This window comes from Lynx canadensis, chromosome B4, assembly GCF_007474595.2.
Source record: "Lynx canadensis isolate LIC74 chromosome B4, mLynCan4.pri.v2, whole genome shotgun sequence".
Taxonomy (NCBI): domain Eukaryota; kingdom Metazoa; phylum Chordata; class Mammalia; order Carnivora; family Felidae; genus Lynx; species Lynx canadensis.
The window spans coordinates 31752900-31780650 of record NC_044309.1 but is presented as its reverse complement, the minus strand read 5'-3'; the positions used below and the strand labels follow the sequence as shown (position 1 = coordinate 31780650).

At 37.4% G+C, this 27751-nt stretch overlaps 1 protein-coding gene across 1 annotated transcript in view; it reads left to right on the top strand.

Moving 5' to 3' along the window:
• Positions 1-27751, top strand: part of CUL2 (cullin 2) — a 155850-nt gene that overhangs the window by 13939 nt on the left and 114160 nt on the right.

The window sequence follows — 27751 nt, the reverse complement described above, 5'->3', positions numbered from 1 at the left end:
TTCATTTTTGAAAGATATTTTTGCTAGGCATAGATTTCTAGGTCGATAGGTCCCCCCCCCAACCCCCCCAGTATTTTAAAGATGCTACTCCATTGTCCTCTGGCTTGCCTGGTTACTAACAAGAAGTCTGCTGTAATTCATGTCTTCATGTCATTCCCTCCTCTCCCCTGTGGTTGCCTTCAAGATGTTATCTTTGTCTTTTGTTTTTAACAATTTGCATATGATATACCACTGGTAGTGGTGGTGGTGGTGTGTGTATGTGTGTTTTAATTCATCTTGATTAGTGTCCTCTCAGTTTCATGAATCTTTGGTTTGGTGTCTACCATTAATTTTGGAAAATTCTTAACTGTCCTTTGCTTGAATATTTCTTCTGCTGCCATATTCTCTTCTTTTTCTGGGGTTTGAATTATGCAGATGCTAGACTGCTTGATATCTCACAGCCCTTGGATTTTTCTTCCCTGTTATATTTTACTCTTATTTCTCTTGGTGTTTTAGTTTGGGTACTTTCTATTGATTATCTTCAGGTTCACTGATTCTTTTCTCAGCTATGTCAAGTCCACTAATGAGCATATTGAAACATTCTTCATGTCTGTTACTGTGCTTTTTGTTCTAACATTTTCCTTTTGATTCTTTCTTGCTAAAATTGCCCATATGATATTGCATGTTGTCCACCTTTTCCATCAGAACCTTTAAATGTTAATCATAGTTATTTAAATTCACTGTCAGATAGCTCCAATATATGTGTCATATCTAAATCTGGTTCTGATGATTGCTTTGTCTCTCAGGAATGTGTTTTCTTTGCCTTTTTGTATGACATGTAATATTTGGTTGAAGACCGGACTTCTTGTGTTGGGCAGTAGAATAATTTCTATGCCTGGAAATGGGTACCTTTCCTCCTCCTAGGCCTTTAGTTGGAGGGGAGGCAGGAGGTTAATCTAGATAGGGCTTGAGCTGAGTTTAATTTTAAAATTTCTGTAGCTAGATTTTGTGTTTAGGGCTGGGTTGGGTTCCCAGAGTAATGCCTGTTCAACCCTGAGCTTTAGGTCTTGCTTTGTTATATGTCTCAGAGATCTCTTTGCATACTCTTATACATCTGCAGTCATTCACCCAGCAGTATTTTGATGTTATTTTTTATTCCAAATTTGTTAACTTGGAGGGGAACAGTGATGGGAGGGGGAGAGAGAAGTGGTTTGATCATACTCTCTCTCTTTTTCTGATTAAGCCTTAGTTTTCAAGCAGAATCTATGGATCCCTAGATCTCTGAGGCTGTGTTCTTCTCAATTCTCCTGTCTCTCCACCAAGAGTGGGATTTTTCCCCCTGTTCCTTCCCTGCTGAAATTACTTTTCCTCAGCACCCTGGGTACAATAGTATGTGTTGCTCTTCATTTTAATGAAAGATTAAGACTTTCATTCCATAGTGAAGAATCACAGAATGAGCTGTCCTTTTCTAGATTGTACACCACTGGACACTTTATTAGGGCTCTTTCCAATCTTTCTTATAAGTGCTGGTAAGGTTTGTGGAGAAAGAGCCCATAAGAAGGTGTAGACACGGTCCATTTCTGCAGCCACTATGATTTTCATATTGTGCTGACAGCTCACATTCAGCCTTCATGAATTTCTCAATTATTTTAGCTGAACTTATCTTACCAGTGTCTGGTTGTGTCCATCCCAGTATGTTAGTGCTGATATATCTTCTCTTTCTGCAGACATTTGTATTTCCTTAGATTTTGGGCCAGTTGGTTGCTCTGTAACCTCAGCTGTCTGACAGCTTCAAATATAGTTGGGCATTTGAGGTTAGTTTACCTGATTTCCTTTTTTTTTTTAATTAAAAAAATTTTTTTAATGTTTATATATTTTTGAGAGAGAGAGAGACAGAGCACAAGCAGGGGAGGCGCAGAGAGAGAGGGAGACACAGATTCCAAAGCAGGCTCTAGGCTCTAAGCTGTCAGCACAGAGTCTGACCCAGGGTTTGAACTCATGAACCACGAGATCATGATCTGAGCTGAAGTCTGACACTTAACCAACTGAGCCACCCAGGCACCCCAGTTTGCCTCTTTTCTATTGCAGTGATGAGAGAAATGCTCCTTCCAGCTCTCTATATCCCCAAAACAAACTGAAAGTCAACTCTGGGTAACTTTAAAATATACAGATACCTGGCCTTGCTTAAGACTAATTGAGGTATAATATCTGTGCATGAATTCCAGAAACTAATATTTTCTTTTTAACTCCTCAGATGATTCTTATGTTCACTCAAGTTTGAGAAGCACTGGGAGAATGAATTGGAGGGATGTATTGGAGGTGGGAAACATTTAGAATTCTAGTAAGTATGGTGTCAGTTCATGGTGACTTGTCTTTCAATGGTGTCATTGGAAATGCAGATAAGTGGACTTACCAAAATCACTTTTATGACTGATGGACTGGAGAAATAAAGCTAGATGGAAATCTAAGGAAAATTTCTAGGTTTTTGATGGGTTTGAAGTCACATCAAGTAGGGGAAATTTATAGGAGCATCATGTTCGACAGTAAGTATAACTCATTTTTGGACATGTTGATTTAAAATGCTTATGAATAGGCAAATGTTTAAGTAGACAATTTGATATACCAGTATGGAGGTAAAAAGAAAAAGAGAGATTGGCTGAAGATACATATTTGTGAGTTGTTAGCATAGAGATGGCAATAGAAGACACACAGTGTATTATGTTAGCCAGCCTTTGAGTAATAAAGAAGACAATGTCATTATTCTACTCGAGCTAACAGTATTGAAAGAAATGCCAAATATTCATTTATTTGGCCAGTCATAACACTTAGACAAATAATAGCACTTAAATTTACTGAGTAGTGCACATACTAAACACTTGACATAGTGTTTTCAAATTCTTACAAGTCATATTCCTATATTATATAAAAAAAGAATAGTTTCAGATTGAAAGGGCTTGAAGAGTGCTAAACAAGAAGTAAGAGGAGAAGTCACACCCAGACACATTATTGTGAAATTAAAGACCATCAGAATAGAAACAGCGGGTAAACTGGTGGTTGCCAGGGGCTTGGGGGGTAGGGGAAATGGGTGGTATGATGGTCAAAGGGTACAAACTTCCAGGTATAAGATGAATACATTCTGGGGATTTAATGTACAATATGGGAATTACAGTTAACAATGTTTTATTGCATACTTGGAAGTTTCTAAAAGGGGATCTTAAAAGTTCTTAACACACACACACACACACACACACACACACACACACATAAAGGTAACTGAAGTGATAGATGTATTAACTAACCTTATTGTGGTATACCATTTTGTAATACATTCCTCTATCAAACAGTCACATTGTACACCTTAAACTTTACACAATGTTATGTGTCAATGATATTTCAATAAACCTGGAATAAATAAAGACTATAAAAAAAGTAGATATATGTATTTTCAGGATATCTGTTTCTTCTTGAGTAAATTTTGGTAGTTTGTACTTTGTAAAGAATTTCTCTTTCATCTAAGTTGTCAAATTTATTAGCACAAAATTGTTCACAGTATTCTCATATTATCCTTTAATGTCTGTAGGATTTGTAGAGATGTTCTCTCTTTCAAGCCTAATATTCGTAATTTTTGTATTTTCCTTTTCCCTTTTTTTTCTTTATCAATTTTATTGCCCTTTACAAAGAAATGGTATTTGGATTCATTGACGTCTCTCTGTTTTTGTTTTCTACTTCATTAATTTTTGCTCTTTTATTATTTTTTTCTTCTGCTTACTTTGGGTATAATTTGCCCTCTTTTTCTATTCCTTAAGGTGGAAACTTGAATCATTCATTGGTTTGAGACTTTTCTTGTTTTGTAGTGAAAGCATTAATGTCACAAATTTTCCTCTAACTACTGCTTCAGCAGCATCTTACAAAGTTTTACACATTACATTTTCATTTTCATTAAGTTCAAGGTATTTCCTAATTTCTTTTTTGTTTTCTCCTTTCCCTTATGGGTTTATATTTTTAAAAAGTCCTGTTTGTGTTAGTGACAAATTCTCTTAGCTTTTATTTTTCTGAAAAAGTCTTTATTATGACTTCAGTTTTGAAAGATGTTTTTGCTGGATAAGGAGTTCTATATTGAATTTTTTTTCAATGCTTTAAAGATACCTCTCCATATTTTTCTCACTTTCATTGTTTCTGATGAGAATTATGTTTTAATTCTGTTTTTTCTATATAATGTATTATTGATGTGCCTTATAATGTTTTTCTTTATTCTGTTTGTGGTTCTTTGAACTTCTTGGATCTGTTTAGTTTTCATCAAATTTGGAAAATATTTTAGCTATTATTTCTTCAAAACTTTTTTGCCACCTCCATGTTTCTAGACTCCAATTACACACATATAGACCATTTCATAGTATCCCACGGGTAACTGATGCTTTCTTCATTTTGTTTTCTCTTTGTGCTTCATTTTGGATAGTTTCTATTTGCTCTTTCTTCAAATTCACTGATCTTTTCTTCTGCAATATCTGGTCTGCTTTTAATCCTATACAATGTATTTTTATTATTTCAGGCCTATTTTCATTTGAAGAAGTTCTACCTGGGCTTTTAAAAAATATTTTTCTTTCTCTCTTCATCATGGTCATGTTTCCCTTTACCTTTGTGAATATGTATCTGTATATATATTCACATGTATCTGTAAAATCTGTTTTAAATAGTTTGCTAGATCCATTATATCTGTTATTTCTAGATTTGTTTCTATTGATTGATTTTTCTATTTTTCTCCTGATTATGGATATTTTCTTGTTTCTTTGCATGCTTCATAATTTTTTAAAATATTTTTTAAATTTTTTTTTATTTTTAAGAGGAAGAGAGATAGAGCACGAGTGGGGAGAGGCAGAGAGAGAGAAAGACACAATCTGAAGCAGGCTCCAGGCTCTGAGCTGTCAGCACAGAGCCCGACACAGGGGTTCGCGGGGCTCGAACCCACGAACTGTGAGGTCGTGACCTGAGCCGAAGTCAGACGCTTAACCGACTGAGCCACCCAGGCGTCCCTGCATGCTTCATAATTTTTAATCAAATGATAGACATTGTGAATTTTGCATGGTTTGTTACTGGGTTTTGTTGAATTTCTTTAAATAGTGTATAGGTAAGTACTTGAAACCAGATCCTTTTGAAATTAAGATTAGTCAGTTAGGTGAAGAGCAGCCTTTAGTCTTGGATGATTTAATCCCATAATTAAGGCAATAATCTGTTGAGAATTCTATCTGACTTCCCTGTATAATGCAAGATCCTTCCACTGTGTCTTATGGGATCACAAATAATTTATTCCCAGCCCTGTGTAGGGTCTAGGAATTAATTTTGTCTACTGTTTTACATAGGTCATTTCCTTGAACCCAGTTACATTCTTTTCCTGCATGCACAGCTCAAAATTCAGCCAGTCTCCTTAAGGTCTCAACCTGTCCCTACAGAGCTCTGTCCTCTGAACTACTCTGTCCTGCAAAATCTGGGGACTTTAGCCTCCCTGACCTCTCATATCTATCTCTTCAACTCAGCCAAAGATCCAGGCTTTGTCTGGGTTCTCCTCATCTGTGCTGCAGCCTGGAAACTGCCTCCAGGCAGTAAGTAAACTGGTTCAATGTAGGGCTCACCGTTTGTTCCCCCTTCCCTCAGGGATCACAGTCCTGCACTGCCTGTTATCCATTGTCTGAAAACTGCTGTTTTATGTGTTTTGTCTGAGTTTCTTGTTTTAGGCAGGAGGATAAATACAATTCTAGTCTCTCCATCTTGGCTAAAAGCAGAGATCTAGCAGATGAGATTTCTGCAAATTTTTGTAAGATTGAATATATGGAAGAATGATAGCTAATAGTAGATAGAAGCTACAGAAGGGGATACCACTGAGAAGCAATTTGATTCACTGTGAGGAACTTCAAAGAGGTTCATGACAAGTAGGTACCAGGTATGTCATAATATGGGGGCTGAAAGTAGGATTCAGTTGAGAATTTATAGAGGCATCAGGTACACTTTTGGATTCCTCTTCACACAGAGATCCTTGTGCATTTGAGTGAACCAGTCCTCTCTGACTGCAGTCTCAATTTCTAGACAAGAGACTGGAAGTTTGTACTCTGCAGAAATTGAATCAGGCAACAAGAAAAGTTTTGTTGAGTAGTATGATACCTGAAACACTGATGATTCCCAAATGAATTAATATATATCTGTCCCTGGTCTTCAGACACACATGTGTAACTTTCTATTTAACATCTCTATTTGAATGCCTAATAGGTATTTCAGATGTAACATGTTCAAAATAGAATTCTTGATTCTTGTTTTCTCTGCAGACTTGTCCCATCCTGGTCATCTCAGTCTCAGCAAATGGCAACCCAGTTGCTCAGGCCAAACACTTGATAATAATCCCTGAGTCCTTTCTTTCTCTCACTTAGAGGTAGCAAACTCATTCATGCTACTTCTAACATCCAACCATTCCTCACTATTTCCTATGCTAAAAACCCTAATCCAAACCACTAGCATCTTTAGCTACAACACTGCAGTAGCATCCCAACTGGTCTCTATGTTTCCATTCTTTCTTTTTTTTTAAGTGTATTCATTTATTTGGAGACAGGGGTGGGGTGGGGGGGGTAGGGTGGGGGAGAGTGGCAGAGAGAGAGGAAGAGAGCATTCCAAGCAGGCTCCACACTGTCAGCGCTGAGCCTGACACCACACTGTCAGCGCTGAGCCTGATACCAGGCTCAAATCATGAGATCATGGCCTGAGCTGAAACCAAGAGCTGGTCACCTAACCTGAGCCATCCATGTGCCCCTTTGTTTTCATTTTGCCCTCTATTATGGACTGAATTGTGTCCCCCTCAAATTCATATGTCGAAGTCCCAACCCTCAAATACGTAATCATATTTGGAGATAAGGTCTTTAAATTAAAATGAGGCTATTAAGGTGAGGCCTTAATCCAATTCGACTGGTGTTCTTACAAGAAGAGGAAGAGATAGGGTGTGTGAGAGAGAGGGTGTATGCACAGAGGAATGAACACATGAAGAAGCAGGAAGCTCTCTGCAAGCCAAGGAGAGAGACCTGGAACAGACCCTTCTCTTCTGGCCCTCAGAGGAAACCAACACTGCTGATACTGTGATCTTGAATTCTAATTTCCGGAACTGTGGGGAAATAAATTTCTGTTGTTTAAGCCAACCCAACCTGTTGTATTTTTGTGTGGCAGCCCTAGAAAACACCAGTGGATTTTTAAAATATGGTAAACCCGATCACTGGATTAGATTGCCCATGCTTAAAAACTCCCAGTGACGGCGCGTCTGGGTGGCTCAGTCAGTTGAGTGTCCCACTTCAGCTCAGGTCATGATCTCACAGTTCGTGGGTTCGAGCCCTGCATTGGGCTCTGTGCCGTTAGCTCAGAGCCTGAAGCCTTCTTTGGATTCTGTGTCTCCCTCTCTGTCCCGCCCCCTCTCGCTCTGTCTCTGTCTCTGAAAAATGAATAAATGTTAAAAAAAAAATTAAAAAAACAAAACAAAAAAACTCCCAATGACTTCCCATGTGGTTAAAATGACATCTAAAATGGGGCACCTGAGTGGCTCAGTTGGTTAAGCATCAGACTTTGGATCAGGTCATGATTTCACAGTTTGTGAGTTCAAGCCCCACATCAGGATCTGCACTGACATTTTGGAGCCTGGAGCCTGCTTCCCATTCTGTGTCTTCTCTCTCTCTCTCTCTCTCTCTCTCTCTCTCTCTCTCTCTCTCTTTCTCTCAAAAATAAATAAATATTAGAAGAAATTTAAAAAATGACACCTAAACTTCTTACCATAGTTTGTAAGCTCTTCTTCCTAGAAGATCTGGTATTTGTCTTCCTTTTCAGTTCATGCTGTAATGCTCTCTTATGTGTTCACTATGCTCTGATCATAGTGGCCATCTTTCTATTCCACAAACATACCAAACTCATCCATTCTTCAGGCTTTTTTCACTTGCTGTTCCCTCTGTCTGAAATCATGTTCTGCATATTATTTTGTGATTGGCCACTTCTTGCCAATTAAGCTCAGATGTCACCCCGTCAAAGAGGCCTTTCCTAATTGCCTTAGTTATCACCCCTATCACCTTATTCCACTACTATGTTTAATTTTCTTTAGAGTATTAATTACTAGATTAAATTATCTTTTTCATTTGTTTACCTAGTTTTTATTTGTCCCTTCTTGTTAGAATGTAAATTAATTGAGGCCAGGACTCTGTGAATGCTGTGCCCAACACCTAGAACATTGCATGGCACAGAATAGGCAATAATGATACAGTGAATCAATGAATGAAAGGATGGGTACATAAGTGTATAATTCTTGTTGAAATGTTTAGTTTCTGAGGTTTTTTTTGTGTTTGTTTAAGTAGGCTTCACGTCCAGTGCAAAGCCCAACACAGGGCTTGAACTCATGACCATGAGATCAAGATCTGAACTGAGATAAAGAGTTGGATGCTTAACCAGCTGAGCTACCCATGCACCCCTATTTTTTAACATTAGTTCAGTGAACACTGAATTCCTATGTGACAGCTAACATGTTATGAGGAGACTCAGGCAGTCCTTTGTAGAGGTCCATACAGACGACATGGAACTGAGGCCTCCTCCCAACAGTCACTGAGAAGGTGATGTTTTCCACCAGCAGCGATGCGAGTGAACTTGGATCCTCCAACTACAGTCAATCTTTCAGATGACTGCAGCCCAGGCCAATATCTTGACTGAAACCTCATGAGCAACCCTGAAATTCCCAACCTACAGAATCTGTGGAAAATAAATATTCTTTTAAGCTATTGTGTTTGGGGATAATTTGCTGCCCAGCAACAGATAACTCATATGTTCACAGATCTGGAAACTAGGATTCTTCCTCGATAACTTTCTTCTCCCTCAATTCCAATATCAAAGCCATCAAAATATCTCCCAAACCTTCCATTTTTCCCTGTCTTTCCCACCATGATCCCAATCTAATCTACTGTCAGTTCTCACTTAGGCAAATACAATAGTCTCTTTCCTGGTCAGCCTGCATCCATTTTGGCCTCCCTTTAATTAATCTGTTCTCCACTCTGAGGTTAGCATGTTCTTTTCCAAACACATAAATCTCATAAATTCCTCAATTCCTCTAAAGAAATTACAATGAACTATGACAAATTCTAAAGCAGAGGTAATCTCTGAGCAACAAACTTATTAAGAGTAGAAACAAGGTCTTGTACTTGTTTTATTAATAGATAATACATAACCTTGGTACAAAATTCAGTGACACTGAAGGGTTTGCAGTGAAGATACAACTCTTTCTCATCTTTGTGTCCCTAATTGTCTCCAGAGGTAACACTTATGCACTAGACTTTATGCGTATCTGTTTATTGGCAATTATGGGAAGTGCTTGAAGTAACCTACCTTGTCTCTAAAGTTTTGGCCTTCACCCTGCTTTCAAACATATTGCCTATAATCTCTTTTTAGATTAAAATCACTCTTCTTTCAAAACCAGGTAAGGGCAATGCAGACGTAATTTATCTTTTTTCTTTATTGCCCAGAGGAGTTATAATGGTAACAGTGATCTACACATTTTGATTTAGCCTGCATACCTCTAGCCCATTAATCCTTTATTTCAATATTCTTGAGGATATACTTTTCTCATCTTTCATAGCTATCTACATATAAAATACATTGGCCCATGCCAACATCTCATTTTTTTGTGTGTGAAGTTTTTTTTCTTATGGTGTTTGTAGTGTTTGTTGATGTTGTTTACATTTTCACAGATTTTTTTTTTTTTTTTTTTTTTAAGGAGACTACCTTTTTCAGGAGCCAGGTTTGTGGCTTTCTTTTAAAGCTTGTGATTAGGGCTCCTAGGTGGCTTATTTAGTCTGTTAAGTGTCCAGACTCTTGATTTTGGCTCAAGAGTTTGTGAAATCAAGCACAACCTCCACCTCCCATGTTGGATTCTCTTGGGTTTCTCCCTCTACCTCATGGAGGGTAAGATGCCCCCCTCCATGCAAGTGCACACGCTCTTGCTCTCTCTCTCTCAAAATAAACTTTTAAAAAAAGAGGAAAAAAATAAAGCTTGTGACTAACATTAATTGTACTCTCTTTATTGTGTGTAATTATTTAATTATTTTGAACCTAAATCCAGGGCATCACATTTAATCTTTCCTAAATGTCACACTATTTGTTTTAACCCATTTCTGGAGCCTGAATGTACCTTTAAGAATCTTGATTCTGTGTTGACCTATAAATTGAATTAATTTGACATTGATTTATTGAATGCCTAGTATTTGCACACTACTATGCTTTCCTAAAAATTCACCTATCTTTAACACAAAAACCAGAAAAGAGGGCCTGCAATCTCCCTTCCTCTGCCACACCAAGGTTCTAGGCAGCCAAAATAAACAGGAGTAGAAAACACTGAGGAAGTGAAGAGGGAGGAGAGAAAAGGGAAGGAGACCAGAAAATCAAGGGGTGAAACTCAATGGGAAAAGTAAAAAAATAGGGGTGCCTGGCTGGCTCAGTAAAGTATGTGACTCTTGATCTAGGGATCCTGAGTTTGAGCCCACGTTGGCAGTAGTTTACTTAAAAAAAAAAAAAAAAAAGTAAAGAAGCATCTGGCGCCATCTTCTGGATTTGTGCATCCTTGGGGGTATGTGTGTGTGTAAATGTGTATGTGTGTATCATAGTACCATTCTTTTCTTGCAACTAATGGGCTGTATTTAAACTCTTCTAAATGTTGGAGACTGAAGTGGTTTACCATAAATCTAGTGAAGCTTAAATTTCCTTTCAAGGTCCTTCTTGCGGCCCTAATATTTTTTAAAATTTACTTTTATTTTTAATGTTTATTTATTTTTGAGAGAGAGAGAGAGAGAGCCGGAGCAGGGGAAGGGCAGAGAGAGAGGGAGACACAGAATCTGAAGCAGGCTCCAGGCTCCGAGCTGTCAGCACAGAGCCCGATGGGGGGCTTGAACTCACAAACTGCAAGATCATGACCTGAGCCAAAGTCGGACGCTTAACTGACTGAGCCACCCAGGCACTCTGTGGCCCTAATATTTTTTATTTGTAACTTTATATTCTTTTTCTTAAAGAGAAGCCCTCAAGTCCTGGATTTGGTGAAGTTTTATCTCATTGTGAAACTTTAAATACAGCTGGGAAGGATGAGTAAGGGGCAGTATATGAGAACAATATTAGTCTAATCAGGCTGGAGAAAATCATACATTGAAATAAACATTATGCAGCAAGTAGATTTGGGGTGGAATATCCGGAAATCTCATTGGTTTCTGGCTTAGGTCATTTACAAAGACCCAACATATTAAGCAATGAAAAAATATTAGCTTTTCATACTGATTTTTTTCTTTCCCTTTCCATTATTTAGTTTAGTTTTTATGGAATTTCAACAGTTTGGGCTGGAACTAACATTGAAGATCACCTAATTCAAGTTTCTTATTACTGACTCACAGACATTTAAGTGACTTGTGTGATGTTAGAGCCACAATTGGATCTCCTGTTTCTCGTGGTCTGTTATTACTACTCCCTTTAATTAGAAACCATTCCCCTCTGGTGTGCCAGAATTAGAGCAATGAACTGAGCACAAGCTGTGCTACTACCAATATCAAAAGCAGCTGCTCTCATTCTGGGCTTATCTGGCACATCTTCCCATTATGTTTTTGTCACTGGAGTAGACTGAATTGTGCAAAAGATTGGTTTGGAGTTGGAGTATTATAGGAGAAGTAGGAGTTGATTCAGAGGAAACAGGAGTCTTTGTGTGAGTGGTGACCGGGCTGTAAGAAGATCCAGCATGCCATTACCTGAGAGGGGTTGAAATCTTGGTCTCAGAGGTTCTACACTTGGAAATTAATAGGCACGAATCTATTGTGTTGGCACTTTCATTACTCAGCTCTTCATTCTAACTTGCAGAATAGCAGGGATAATTATTTACCCTAAAAATCAAATCAGTGACATTGATTAAATTAATCTGATAAAACAGTTTTTCATGTATGGCTAGTTTATGCTACTAATGAGGTCAAAATTTGATCTTCATTTATACCAGTCAGTTCTGTGGTGAAAGCAACTGGTTCTGTAGCCACGGACTGTCTGTCCCACAATTGTATGCCACTGTTGCCAGAAGAGATGAGGTAAGTGAATGTCTGTTGATGGCTTAATACCTATCATCTTTACTAGAAAAAAAAAAAAAGTCAAATTACGTGCTCAATTAGTCATTCTAAAATGCTCTTCTTGATATTGAAATAGTGACCCTTGGGGCATCTAGGTGGCTCCATTGGTTAAGCCTCAGACTCTCGATATAGGCTCAGGTCGTGATCTCTCAGTCGTGAGATAGAGCCCTGCATCAGGCTCTGTGCTGGGCACATGGAGCCTACTTGGGATTCTCTCTCTCTCTTTCTCTCTGCTCCTCCCCCGCTTGCACTCTCTCTCTCAAATAAATAAATAAACATTAAGAAAGAAAGAAAGAAAGAAAGAAAGAAAGAAAGAAAGAAAGAAAGAGAAAGAAAGAAAGAAAGAAAGAAAGAAAGAAAGAAAGAAAGAAAGAAAAGAAAAGAAAAGAAATAGTGACCCAGCAATGGGCTTTGAGAATGGTGAAATAGAGATTTTTAAATTCTGGTTATTATTCTCACAGACAAAGTTCTCATCTCTGATGAAATTATGTCTTTTAGTCTTTCTAGACCTCAATTTTCTCTTCTGTAAAATGGGATAATAACACTTGTCCTGCCTATCTCAGAGATTGAAGGACAAAATTGGACAACATGAACTCTTACTTTATATATTAACTCATACTTCTTGTGTTCTTTGTAGCAGGGTGTGGAAATTTAACACTGAAAAAAAAATAGCATGGCTTCTTATTTTCCTTTCCTGCTTTGGGAGTTCTCCCGCCCATTTTTAGGGGGTAGGAATTGGAGTTAAGTTGGAAGGGAACATTTTCCTGAATGGAATGAAAAGGTACTAGTGATTTGGGTTTGATTTCCCAGAGGGTGATCAGGAATTTTAGCAGGAAAATGGGAAAAAAATTAGGAGAAAAGAGTTAAAGAGGGTAGGGCTGGAGTTAATAGTCACAGGAAGCTATAGAAGAATATTTAATATTTGTGATACCCTCCCTATCAGGAAAATGACCTAGGCAGGTCTCCCAAGCCCAGAAGATGTCTAAACCTGGAAGTAAAAGATTGCTGTTGAGATACTGCTCAAGTACCTAGAAACTGTGGGATCAGAGTGTTGGTGGCTAACTGACTGCTAAGGTTATGAGCAGTCTTTTCTCTGCCAACATCATGTTCTTCCATGCACATACAGCCCAGCAATACCTCCCCCCCACACACAAATCTGTTAACCCAAAGAATTCCCCTTTATTAGCTTGATGGTATATGAACCTCTACTTCATTTCCAAGAAATAGACTCTTAATTCCAGAGAACAAACTGATGGTTACTAGGGGGGAGGTGGATGGGAATATGGGTAAAATAGGTGATGTGGATTAAGGAGTGCACTTGCTTTGATGAGCACTGGGTGTTTGTGGAAGTGTTGAATTGGTATGTTGTACACCTGAAACTAATATTCCACTGTATGTTAACTAACTGGAATTTAAATCAAAACTTTAAAAACAGAGACTATCGGGACCACTGGGTGGCTTAGTTGGTTGAACCTCCAACTCTTTTTTTTTTTTTAATTTTTTTTTTAACGTTTATTTATTTTTGAGACAAAGAGAGATAGAGCATGAACGGGGGAGGGTCAGAGAGAGAGGGAGACACAGAATCTGAAACAGGCTCTGAGCTGTCAGCACAGAGCCCGACGTGGGGCTTGAACCCACGAACTGTGAGATCATGACCTGAGCTGAAGTCGGACGCTTAGCCGACTGAGCCACCCAGGTGCCCCTGAACCTCCAACTCTTGATTTACACTCAGGTCATGATCTCACCTTTTTTGTGAGATCAAGCCCCACACCAGGTTCCACACTGACAGCATGGAACCTGCTTAGGATTCTCTCCCTCTCTCTGCCCCTCCCACACTTGTTCTCTCTCTCAAAATAAATAAATAAATAAACCTCATATAAAAAAGATACTGTATTTTCCCTATTGTATATTACCTGTGCTATGCATGGTTGATTACCCACAGATGAGATCATGAAGTATGGGCTCCTCATATCCTCTAGCTCTGTGAATGGCACTGGGATCACCATCAACAACCTAGAAACTTAAGCGTAATTATTTTTCATTTATGGATAAACTAAATGGGTATGAGTAATTATAGTTTGGGTGAGAAATTACAATTCTGGTAGTTATGGTGAAAATAAGTTTAACAAATTTTTAAAATGAAAGTCATTTTGAGGAAATTATGATCAGAGAATATGACCTATAATTTTTTTAATTCTACTTTTAAAAACATTCTAAATGTTCCTCTGTCAAGTAACACCAGTTTTGGGGTACCTGAGTAGCTCAATCGGTTGGGTATCTGACTTTGGCTCAGGTCATGATCTCATGGTTTGTGGGTTTGAGCCCTGCATTGGGCTCTGTGCTGACAGCTCAGAGCCTGGAGCCTGCTTCAGATCCTGTGTCTCCCTCTCTCTCTGCCCTTCCCCTGTTCATGTGCTGTCTCTCTCTCAAAATTAAATAAACATTAAAAACATTTTTTTTTAAAAAGTAACATCAGTTCTTGTAAATAGTCTAGGGCATCCAATATATATAAAGTTCTGTGTTTAAATGCTAAATTTAGTTCAGTTATTTTGTATTCCTGTATTGAAATATGATTTAAAAAAAAGTAAAAATCATGCCTTTCATGTAGGAACACCACATGTCAAAGATTTTAAAATTGTTGCTATTTATCTTCCTTTTTTTTTTTTTAAGCCCCTTTATTGAGGCTGACATGTAAAAACCTGCACATGTTTAATGTACTCAACTCTACTTTGGGATTAATACACTCATGAAACTATCACCACCATCAAAGTTGTAAACATTTCCCTTACCTCCCCAAATTTCCTTACTTTCCCTTTATGATATGATGACATAGATAATGGTGATTATTTTAAGAACACTTCACATAAGATCTACCCTTTTAGCAAAATTTAAGTACACAATGCAGTATTGTTAGTTAAAGGAACTATGCAGACTAGCAGATCTCCAGAACTTATTTACCTAACAGAATAAAACTATGGGCCTTTTGACCTTCACCTCCTCATTTTCCCTACCCCCTGACCTTGAAAATCACCCTTCTTGCCTCTGCTTGACTATTTTATTATGAGTTTGGGTATTTTATTTTATTTTATTTTATTTTATTTTATTTTATTTACTTTTTTAAAAGTAGGTTTCATGCCTAGCATGAAGCCCAACACAGGGCTTGAACTCACAACCATGAGATCAAGACCTGAGCTGAGATCAAGAGTTGAATGCTCAACCAACTGAGCCACCCAGGCGCCCCGTATTTTATTTTATTTTAAGTTTTATTTATTTAAGTAAACTCTACACCCAACATGGGAGTTGAGCTCACGACCCTGAGATCAAGAGTCTCATACTGTTCCGACTGAGCCAGCTGGGCACCCCAAGTTTGACTATTTCAGATTCCACATACTATAAGTGTTTAGATTCCACATACTGTAAGTGAGATCTTATTGTTCTCTGACTTCTTTCACTTAGCATGTTGTCCTCCAAGTCCATCATGTTGTCACAAATGGCAGGATTTCTTTCTTTTTAAAGTCTGAATAATATTCCATTGTATGTATATAAAACACTTTCTTTACCCATTCATCCATCAATGGACATTTAGGTTGTTTCCATATCTTACCTGTTGTGAATAATGCTGTAGTGAACATGGGGGTACAAGTATCTCTTCAAAATCCTGATTTCAGTTCATTTGTATAAATATCCAGAAGTGGGATTTCTACATCATATGGTAGCTCTATTGTTTATTTTTTGAGGTCCATACTGTTTTCCTTAGTAGCTATTCCAATTTACATTCCCACCAACAGTATGCTAGGGTTTCCTTTCCTCCACATCTTCACCAATGCTTGGTATTTTCTGATTTTTTGGTAATGTGCATCCTAACGGGTGTGAAGTGATATCTCATCGTGGTTTTGATATGCATTTCCCTGATAACTAGTGATGTTGAGCACTTTTCATGTACTTTTTGGCCATTTGTATGTCTTCTTTGGAAAAATGGCTGTTCAAGTTCTTTGACCATTTTTAAGTTGGATTTTTTGGGGGGGCTATTGAGTTGTAAAAGTTCCTTATATATATTGATTATTACCCCTTATCATATATATGGTTTGAAAATATTGTCTCACATTTTATAGGTTGCTTTTTCATTTTGTCAATTGTTTCCTTTGATTTGCAGAAGCTTTTTAGTGTGATGCACTGTCACTCGTTTATTTTTGCTTTTGCTTCATGTGCTTTTGGTATTATATCCAAAAAAATCATTGCCAAGACCAATGTCAATGATTTTTTCCCCTAATGTTTTCTTCAAAAAGTTTTGTGGTTTAAATATTTAATCCATTTTGGATTGATTTTTATGTATGGTCTAAGATATGAGTCCAATTTCATTCTTTTGCATGTGGATATCCAGTTTTCCCAGCACCACTTATTTAAGAGACAATCCTTTCCCCATTTTGTATTCTTTGTGTCCTTGTTGAAGATTAGTTGACCATATGTGCATGAGCTCTATAGTCTTCCACTGATCTCTGTGTGTTTTAATGCCAGTACCATACTGTTTGATTACCACACCTTTGTAAAATAGTTAGAAATCAAGAAGTGTGATACCTCCAGCTTTTTTCTTTCTCAAGATTTCTTTGGCCATTTGGGACCTCATATGTTTCCATATGGATTTTAGAATTGTCTTTCCTATTTCTATGAAAACTTCCATTGGAATTCTGATAGGAATTTTATTGAATCTGTAGATTGCTTTTGGTAGTATGGACATTTAACAATAAATATTGATTCTTTCAATCCATGAACAGAGAATATCTTTCCTTTATTTGTGTCTTCTTCATTTCTTTATTTTTTATTTTGTTAATTTTTTAAAATTGAAGTATAGTTGGCATACAATATTACATTAGTTTCACATGTACAATATAGTGATTTGATATTTATTTATATGATGAAATGGGCACCATGATAACTCTACTTACCATTTGTCACCATACAAAGTTATTGCAATATTATTGATCATATTCCCTATGCTGTACTTTACAACCCTGTGACTTATTTATTTTATGACTATCAATTTTTAGCTTTTAATCCCCCTCACCTGTTTCACCCATCCCTCCACACACCTCCCCTCTGGAAACTACTGGTTTGTTCTTTGTTTATGGGTCTGTTTCTGTTTTGTTTGTTCCATTTTTTAGATTCCATATATAAATGAAATCATGATATTTGCCTTTCTCTGTGTTATTTCACTTAACATATAGGTGCATCCATGTTGTTGTAAATGGCAAGATTTCATTCTTTTTATGGCTGAGTAACATTCCATTCCATATATATGTACCACATTTTTTTTATTGATTCATCTATTGATGAACACTTATGTTGCTTCCATATCTTGCTTATTGTAAATAGTGTCACAATGAACATAGGGATGCATATAGCTTTTAGAATTAGTGTTTTTGTTTTCTTTGTATAAATTCTCAGAAGTGGAATTGCTGGATCATATGATATATTTATTTTCAAGTTTTTGAGGAATCTCCATACTGTGTTCCATAGTGGCTGCACCAATTTACAATCCCAGCCAACAGGGCATGAGGTTTCCCTTTCTCTTCATCCTTGCCAATTGTTATTTCTTGGCTTTTTGACACTAGCGATTCTGACTTGTGTGAGGTGATACGTCATTGTGCCTTTGGTATGCACTTCCCTGGTGATTAGTGATGTTGAGCATCTGTTCATGTGTCTGTTGGCCATCTGTATATCATCTTTGGCAAAATGTCAATTCAAGTCATCTGCCCAATTTTTTAAACTGGATTATTTGGCATTGTTTTTGGTATTGAGTTGTATGAATTCTTTATATATTTTGGATATTAACCTCTCATCAGATATATAATTTGCAAATATCTTCCTGCATTCAGTAATATCTTCATGGCTTTTCTTTCTGTTCTTGGTTTACTTTGCTGGGCAAAAGCTTTTTAGTTTGATATAGCCCCAAGTGTTTATTTTTGCTTTTGTTGCCCTTATCTAAGGAAACAGATCCAAAAAAATATTGCTAACACTGATGTTCAAAGAAGACTATGTTTTCTTTTTAGGAGTTTAATGGCTTAAAATCTCACATTTAAGTTCTTTTTAAAAAAATATTTTAACATTTTATTTTATTTTTTGAGAGACAGAGACAAAATGCAAGCAGCGGAGGGGCAGAGACTGGGAGATACAGAATCCAAAGCAGGCTCCAGGCTCTGAGCTGTCAGCACAGAGCCCGATGTGGGGCTTGAACCCAGGAATGCAAGATCATGACCTGAGCTGAAGTCAGATGCTTAACCAACTGAGCCACCCAAGCCCCTTAGGTCCTTAATCTATTTTGGTTTTGTTAATGGTGTATGAAAGTGATCCAGTTTTATTTTTTTGCTGATATCTGTAAAGTTTTCCCCAAGCCATTTATTTTTTCAATGTTTTATTTATTTTGAGAGAGAGAGCATGAATGGGGAGGGGCAGAGAAAAAATGGAGAGAGAGAATTCCAAGCAGTCTCCACACTGTTAGTACAGAGCCCGATGCAGGGCTAAATCCCACAAATCCCACGAGGGATCCACAAATCCTCAGATATCATGACCTGAGCCGAAATCAAAAGTCAGATGCTTAGCTGACTGAGCCACTCAGGCGCCCCTTCCCAAAACCATTTATTAAAGAGATTCTCTTTTTGCCTAGTGTATGTTCTTGCTTCCTATGTTGTAGATTAGTTGACCATGTGAGTGTGGGCTCATTTCTGGGCTCTTTATTCTGTTCTATTGATCTATGTGTCTATTTTTGTGCCAGAACCATGCTGTTTTGATTACTATAGCTTTGTAGTATAGTTTGAAATCTCGGATTGTGATATCTCCATCTTTGTTCTTTCTCAAGATTGCTTTGACTATTCAAGGTTTTTTTTGTTGTTGTTGTTCCATATAAGATTTAGGATTATTTCTCTATTTCTGTAAAAACTGCTATTGGTATTTTGATAGAGATTGCATTAAATCTGTAAATTTGTTTTGGGTAGTATGGAAATTTTAAGAATATTATTCTTCTGGGTCACCTGGCTGGCTCAGTCAGTAAAGCATGCAACTCCCGATCTCAGAGGTGTGAGTTGAAGCCCCATGTTGAGCATTGAGCTTACCTAAAAAAATAAAATTAAATACCTAAAAACATAATTATTAATTCATCCAATTTACGAGCATAGAATATCTTCAATTTCTTTCATCAATGTTTTATAGATTTCAGAGTATAGGTCTTTTACCCCCTCGGTTAAGTTTATTCTTAGGTATTTTATTGTTTTTGGTGTAATTTTAAATGGGATTGTTTTCTTAATTTCCCTTTCTGCTGTTTCATTATTAGTATATAGAAATGCCACAGGCTTCTGTATATTGATTTTGTATCCTGCAACTTTACTGAGTTTGTATTAGTTCTAGTAGTTTTTTGGTGGAATCTTCAGGGTTTTCTAAATATGGTATCATGTCATCTGCAAATAATGATAATTTAACTTCTTCCTTACCAACCTGGGTGCTTTTTATTTATTTTTCTTATCCAATTTCTTTGGACTTCCAGTACCATGTTGAATAAAAGTGGTGAGAGTGGACACCTTTGTTTTGTTCCTGACCTTAGAGGAAAAGCTCTCATTTTTTTACCATTGGGTGTGATGTTAGCTGTGGGTTTTTTATATATGACTTTTATTGCATTGAGGTAGGATTCTTCTAAACCTATTTTGTTGAAGGTTTTATCATTAATTGGTGTACTTTGTCAGATGCTTTTTCTGCATCTATTGAAATGATCATAGGATTTTTAAAGAAATTTTTTACGTTTTTCAAATTTATTTTAAGAGAAAGAAAGAGCATGAGTGGGGGAGGTGCAGAGAAAGAGAGAAAGAGAGAATCCCAAGCAGGCTCTATACTGTCAGTGCAGAGCCCAATGCGAGGCTCAATCTCACAAACCATGAGATCATGACCTAAGCCAAAATCAAGAGAGTTGTACGCTTAACGAACTGAGCCACCCAGGAGCTCCAAAATGATCATATGATTTTTATCCTTTCTTTTGTTGATGTGATGTATCACAATGATTGGTTTGTGACTATTGAGCCATCCTTGCATCCTGGGAATGAATCCCACTTGATTATGGTGACTGAATTTTTGAATATATTGTTGGATTCTGTTTGCTAATACTTGATGATTTGTGGATCTATGTTCATCAGAGATATTGGCCTGTAGCTATTTTTTTTCATAGTGTCTTTATCTCATTTGGTAGCAGAGTAATGCTGGCCTCATAGAATGAATTTGGAAGCTTTCCCTCTTCTATTTTTTGGAATAGTTTGAGAAGTATAGGTATTAACTCTTCTTTAAATGTTTGGTAGAATTCACCTGTGAAGCCAACTGGTCCTGGACTTTTGTTTATTGGGAGGTTTTGATTCTTAATTCTATTTCATTGCTATTAATTGGTCTGTTCAAATTTTCTATTTCTTCCTAATTTCTGTTTCTTCCTATTTCTTCCCTGTTTGGGGAGATTATATGTTTCTAGGAATTTATCCATTTCTTTTATGTTGTCCAATTTGTTGGCATATAATTTTTCATGATAATTCTCTTACACTCCTTTGTATTTCTCTGGTGTTGATTATTATTTCTCCTCTTTAATTTCTGATTTTATTTGAGTCCTCTCTTTTCTTCTTTCTTTCTTTCTTTCTTTCTTTCTTTCAGGTAAGTATGTCTAAAGGTTTACCAATTTTGTTGATCTTTTCAAAGAATCACCTCCTGGTTTCATTGATTTATTCTATTGTTTTTTAGTTTCTAATTCATTTATTTCTGCTCTAATCTTTATTTTCTTCCTTCTACTGGTTTTGGGCTTTTTTTTTTCTTTTTAGAGCTCCTTTAGGTGTAAGATTAGGTTGTTTATTTGAGATTTTTCTTGCTTCTTGAGGTAGGTCTGCATAGCTATAATCTTCCCTCTTAGAATGGCTTTTGCTACATCCTATAAATTTGGGACCATTGCATCTTCATTTTTATATTTCTACATGTATTTTTTATTTCCTCTTTGATTTCTTGGTTGATCCGTTTATTATTTAGTAACATGTTATTTAACCTCCATGTGTTTGTGGTCTTTCCAGATTTTTTTCTTGTGGTTGATAGCAGTGTGGTTGAAAAAGAAGCAGGATATGATTTCAAACTTTTTGTACTTGTTGAGACTTGTAAAATGGTTTTTTCTATTGATGTAAGGAAGAGAGGGAAGAGTGAAATCAATTGCATGTTTATGGTGCAAGAAGTATTTCAGTTGCTGTAAGTTATTTACAAATTGGAGAGTATAAAATATTCAAAGACAATGAAAAGCAGATTCCCCCAAAAAACAGATAAGCAAGAAAGATGTGCTATAAACAAGATGTGCCTGATTTTCCTTTGAAACAAAATTTTTCCCTATAATCTTCATCTTGTGATCAAAACAATCTTAAAAGAAAAAAATATTGTTTATCACAAAATGAGACCAATTTCATTAGGTTTGGTCTGATTGTTGGTATAGATATAGCTCAAGTGTTATTTTACCATATGGGCCTCCTTAAATTACTTAACTTTGTATCTACTTATTTTTATTCAGTATATATATCCAAATCTAAAAGCTGTATATATGTTGTATTTACATTTATCTTTCCTTACATATTGATTATTTGTGCTTTATGTGTAATATAAATATTATATATACAAAGTTGTACCTTTTATCATTGTATAAGTTTTTTTCTTGCTATTGTTTTACATACATATTATTTCATCCAGTAAGATGCACTATTTCACCCAAGAAGGATTGCCTTTTTACCCAAACAAAATGAGGTCCATAGAGTAAGTTCATTCTCTCATATCCTTTTCTTCCTTCTGCCCTCTGCTCCTCCTATTTTTCTTTTCATTCTATTTTTCAAGTCATATAACCCAGTCACCCACTGAAGGAAATCTGGGTTATTTCCAATTTGGAGCTATTACAAATAAATCTTCTTTGAACATTTATATACAGCTTCTTGTGTGAATTTAAGTCTTCATTTCCCTAATATAAATGCTGACAAGTGAAATTGCTAGGTTGCAGAGTAGTTGTATGTTCAGTTTTTTAAATGTTTATTTATTTATTTTTGAGAGAGAGGGAGAGAGAGAAAGAGGGACAGAGCATGAGTGGGGTAAGAACAGAGAGAGAGAGGGAGACAGAGAATCCCAAGCAGGGTCTGCACTGTCAGCACAGAGCCTGATGTGGGGCTCAAACTCACAAACTGTGAGATCATGACCTAAGCCAAAATCAAGAGTCTGACATTTAACCCACTGAGCCACATAGGTGTTCGTTTTTTAAAGAAACCTCCAAATTGTTTTCCAGAGTGACTGATTCCATTTTGTATTCCAATCAGTAATGTATGAATAATTGATCAAGTTTTTTTGCATTCTCACCAGCAGTTGGTATTATCACTATTTTTTATTTTAGTCATTCTAAAAGACATATAGTGATAGTGCATTGTGGTTTTAATTTGCATTTTCTTGAGAGCTAATGAGGTTGAACATTGTTTAGTGTGTTTATTTTTCATATGTATATCCTATTCAATGACATGTCCCTTCATATTTTGTCTATTTTCTATTTTAGAATTTTTGGTTTTCTATTGAGTTTTGAGAATTCTTTCTACATTCCAGGTGTGAGCACTGGTTTAGTACATTCGGGCTGCAATAACAAAGTACCACATACTGGGTATCTTATAAATAAGAGAAATTTATCTCTCACAGTTCTAGAGACTGGAAGTCTGAGCTCAGGGTGCCAGCATATTTAAATGAAGGCCCCCTGCTCTGTTGTAGACTTCTCATTGTATCCTTACACGGTGGAAGGGGTTAGGGACCGCCATGGAGCCTTTTTTATAAGGAACTAATCCCTATCATGATGATGGAAACTTCATGACTTAATTACCTCCCAATAATCCCACTTACTAATACCATCTTCTGAGGTTAGTTAGGATTTCGACATATGAATTTTGGGAGGATACAAACATTCAGACCGTAGTAAACCCCTTGTCAGGTATATGGCATACAAGATCCCACCCTGTAGCTTGTCTTTTCATCCTCTTCACAGAATCTTATTGCAGAATGTTTTTAACTTTGATAAAACCCATTTATCAATTGTTTCCTTTCATAGGACATGTTTTCATTGTCAAGTTTAAGAACTCTGTGACTAGCCCTACATCTTGAAGACTTTCTCCTTTGTTTCTTTCTAAAAGTTCAATAGTTTTAAGTCTGTTATTCAGTTTTGAGTTTTTAAAAAAAATTTTTTTTAACGTTCGTTCATTTTTTAGAGACACAGACAGGCAGAGCATGAGCAGGGGAAGGGCATAGAGAGAGGGAGACACAGGATCTGAAGCAGACTCCAGGCTCTGAGTTGTCAGCACAGAGCCTGATGCGGGGCTTGAACCCATTAATGCAAGATCATGACCTGAGCTAAAGTCAGATGCTTAACTGATTGAGCCACCCAGGGACCCCTGAGTTAATTTTTATATAAGGCATGAGACTTATATTGAAATTCTTCTTCTTCTTCTTCTTTTTTTTTTTTTTTTTTGCCTGTAGGTGTCCAGTCACTTCAGTACCACTTGTTGAACTGGTCTGCTGAACTTTTTAATTGAAAAATTATTTTTAAGTGTTGTACTTGAATCCCTTTAAGTACTTTTGTTTGTTCATTTTTTTTTTTTTTTATATTCAGATTTTTATCTGTCTTTTCCAGCACTTCAGTTTAATCATTATTAGAACTCCTTGTCCTGCCTGGCCTTTCTCCCTTTGGGAGCTATAGAATGACTATTCCTTTTCTTATTTTATCATTGAACTTCAGGTCTGCTTATCAAGGTATATTAACGAGCAGAAAGGCTATAGGAGGTGAAAGATGAATAAATGCTAGCCTGTTACAGTGTTCAGGCAGGCTAGCATTTTCTTGCTGGGAATTGTTCTCTTCCCCATTTCCCCTGTGTTCTTCTAGCCTCAGAGCCGGGGGGCAGGGAGATAAAAAATCTACTAAAAGAGTAGCCCTTTTTTAGCATACTAATATTGGTATTCACCATGGAGTTCTGATCTCCTCACATGAGTCATCACTCCCAATAAAGACCAACACCTCCCCCAGCTGCTTTTGATCCCAGGAACTATTTCGTGTGGGAGAAGGAAATAGGCTGGGGTTGGAAATGCAGGAGAAAGAAGGTCTATTTAGTTCCTGAGAATACGTGCTTCATGAAGAATCTTTGATCTTATTGTTTTTAACAGCCGCATAGTATTTCTCACATAAGAAATTCTGTGTTTCTAGTTTTGTTACTGAATTGCCTTTGCTGTGGTGTTACTCTGGGTCCAGTGTTTAACTAGAATAATCTAACATATATCCCTAATACTCAAAGTTTAGTCTTTAATACTAGTCACTACTATAGGGAACCGGTATTCCTTGTAAAGTTTCTTGATTTCTTATCTCCATACAGGGAATTTTTAAATGGGCACAGAGCATCTTGTTGCCAGAATCAAAATTCCGGAGTACCAGTGAACAGATATAGGAACAAATAAGATCTCCCTGGCCAAACTGTAATAATTTGAGCACTCAAAGAATTATAATTATACTTTATTGGAATAATTTTAATCTATAAAAAGCTATGAATGCAAAAAGATACTCTAAAGTAAAAGCATTAAAAGCAATGTTTCAGATCAACATGGTAGTGTAGGAGACCCTAGCCTCTGTCTCCCTATAAAGATAAAAAATTAAATAGCTATCCATGACCAAAAACAGCTCTGGGAGAGATGTGGAGTCCATTTAAAAACTCCAGAAACACTGTGGAACAAAAAACTGGAGAATTACTGCACAAAAGGGGAAGGAAAACATCTTCATTTTTCCTGCATCATTCCATTTTCCAAATGGGCATTACTCAGTGCCAAATAGGAACTCCCAAGCTAGAAATAGTTCCCTTCACTGGGAAAGGGAGAGCAGAGTGAGTAATCAGCTTTCCAGCCTTTCAAGCACTCCCCACCCCACCCCACCCCATAAAGGACCTGCTTTGGTTTTATCCCACTCAGAGACAGGCAAAGTTGAGACTTACAAAGATGGCTAGGAACACAGAATAAAAACAGGAACTACCAATGTCAGTCTCTCATTGGGATTGACCTTGGTTCCCAGTGACCAGTACTACAGAGTACTCTAGCAGGTTTCACCACTGAAGAAACCAGTGACCAGCACAGCTGTCACAGGCATCCTCCAGATTTTACCAGTTTTCACCCCATAGGTATTCCCATTCCCAGATGCCAGGTGCCTGAGTCTCTTCTGGCTTCATAAACATCCTCTCCTCCACCCATACTACCCCCTTCCCTGTGCCTGCTGAAGTCCAGGCCTTTACGGCCAACAAATGCAGGATGCCAACCTAGACCCTGACAGCTGTCCTCCACCAATGTGTGTACAGTCAAGGATAGCCCCTTTAGGTGTACACCCACATGCCAGTGGCCTGATGTCTGTCACTGGCCTCCACTGATGTGTGAAAGCACATGGCAAGATCTTGCAGCCAGGGAAGTACATGCTCACGGCCAGGACTCTCACAGCTGTTTGTGGGCCTAGATTCAGCCCCATCTCCTATTATTGGCTGGCACTACTAGGGTCACCTGCAGCTATCCCATCCCTGCTGTGTGCCTGTATGCTCCTGCTTCAACCCACGTCACAGGCCTCCACTGCCATGCACCTGTGGAGAGACCATGGCACCACAGGAGTGCATGCACATAGCCTAGGCTCCTGCAGCTTCATATGGGTACAGATCTGGCCCTGCCTGCTGCCACTGGCCTGTACAGTGAGGCTCACCTGCAGCTAGCTAGCCTGTCTAGTTATATACCTGCATGAGTCCAGACTAACTTCCAACTCCATTGCCTTGCACCTTTGGCAGGACCCATAAGCCATGGTAGTGCATGTTGACAGCCAGCACCCCTACAGCCACCAGTGTACCCCACAGTTGGCCCTGGTTCTTGTTGCTTGCCCTGGTTCCCACCAACTAAATTTGTATATTCAACTGGCTCTTGCCACTATACAGACACCTACAGCTACCAAGGCTGAATCATAAAAAAATAGAAAATCAGAGCAGACCAATATTGTTATTGATACTGATTTAGTAACCAATATCCTCCCAAAAAAGAAAACCCCAGGACCAGATGGCTTGATGGGTAAATAAATGATACCAAAGACTTTATGAAGAGTTAATACCAATTCTTCCTGGGGCACCTGGGTAGCTCAGATGGTTAAGTGTGCAACTCTTGATTGTGGCTCAGGTCATGATCTCACGGTTTGCAGGATGGAGCCTTACTTTGGGCTCCCTGCTGACAGCATGGAGCCTGCTTGGGATTCTTTCTCTCCCTCTATTGCTCTGCCCTTCCTCTGCTCATGCTCTCTCGTGCTCTCTCTCTCTCTCTCAAAATAAATAAATAAACTTCAAAAAATACCAATTCTTCTCAAGCTCTTCCAAAAAAATTGAAGAGAAGGGAATACTTTCAAACTCATTTTATGAGGCCAGAATTACTCTGATACTAAAGCCACACAAGGACACTGCAAGAAAAGAAAATTACAGGCCGACTTCCCAGATGAATGTATAGGCAAAAATCCTCAACAAAATACTAGCAAACCGAATTCAACAGTACACCATAATCCAATGGGATTTATTATGAGGAGGGAAAGATGGCTCCACATATGCAAATCAATACATGTGATATACCATATTAATAGAAAAATAAAAGCCATATGACCATCTCAATAAATGCAGAAAAAAGCATTGAACAGAATTTAACATGCATTGGTGATAAAAACACTCAACAAATTGGATATAGAGGAATGCACTTCAACTTAATAAAGGCCATATATCACAAAGCCACAGCTAACCATCATACTAAATCGTGAAAGGTTGAAAGCTTTCTCTTTAAGGATCAGAAACAAGACAGGGGTGTCCACTCTCACCAGTCTTTTTCAACATAGTAATAGAGGTCCTAACCAGAGCAATTAGGCAAGAAGAAGAAAAAAAGGCATCCAAATCAGAAAGGAAGCAGTACAGTTGTCCCTGTTAGCTGATGATATGATACATATATACAAAATCTTCAAGCAACTACACCAAAATACTGTTAGATTTAATAAATGAATTCAGCAAAGTTTCAGATACAAAACCAACATACAAAAATCAGTTGCATTTTTATACATTAGGAATGAATTACCTGAAAAAAAAAAAAAAGAAAAGAAAAAGAAACCCATCCCTTTAAAAATAGCATAAAAAATACCAAATAACTAGGGCGCCTGGGTGACTCAGTTGATTAAGCATCCAACTTCAGCTCAGGTTATGATCTCACAGTTCACTAGTTCAAGCCCCACGTCATGCTCTGTGCTGACAGTGGAGCCTGCTTCGGATTCTGTGTCTCCCCCTTTCTCTGCCCCTCCCCAACTCGCATTCTGTCTCTCTCTTAAAAATAAATAAACGTTAAAAAATTTTTTTTAAATACCAAATACTTAGGAATAATAAATCTAACCACAGAAGGAGAGATCTATACACTTTAAACTATAAGACATTTCTGAAAGACATTGAAGTCACATAAATGGAAAAGTGTTCCATGTTTATTGATCACAAGAGTTAATATTATTAAAATGTCCATACTTCTCAAAGCCATCT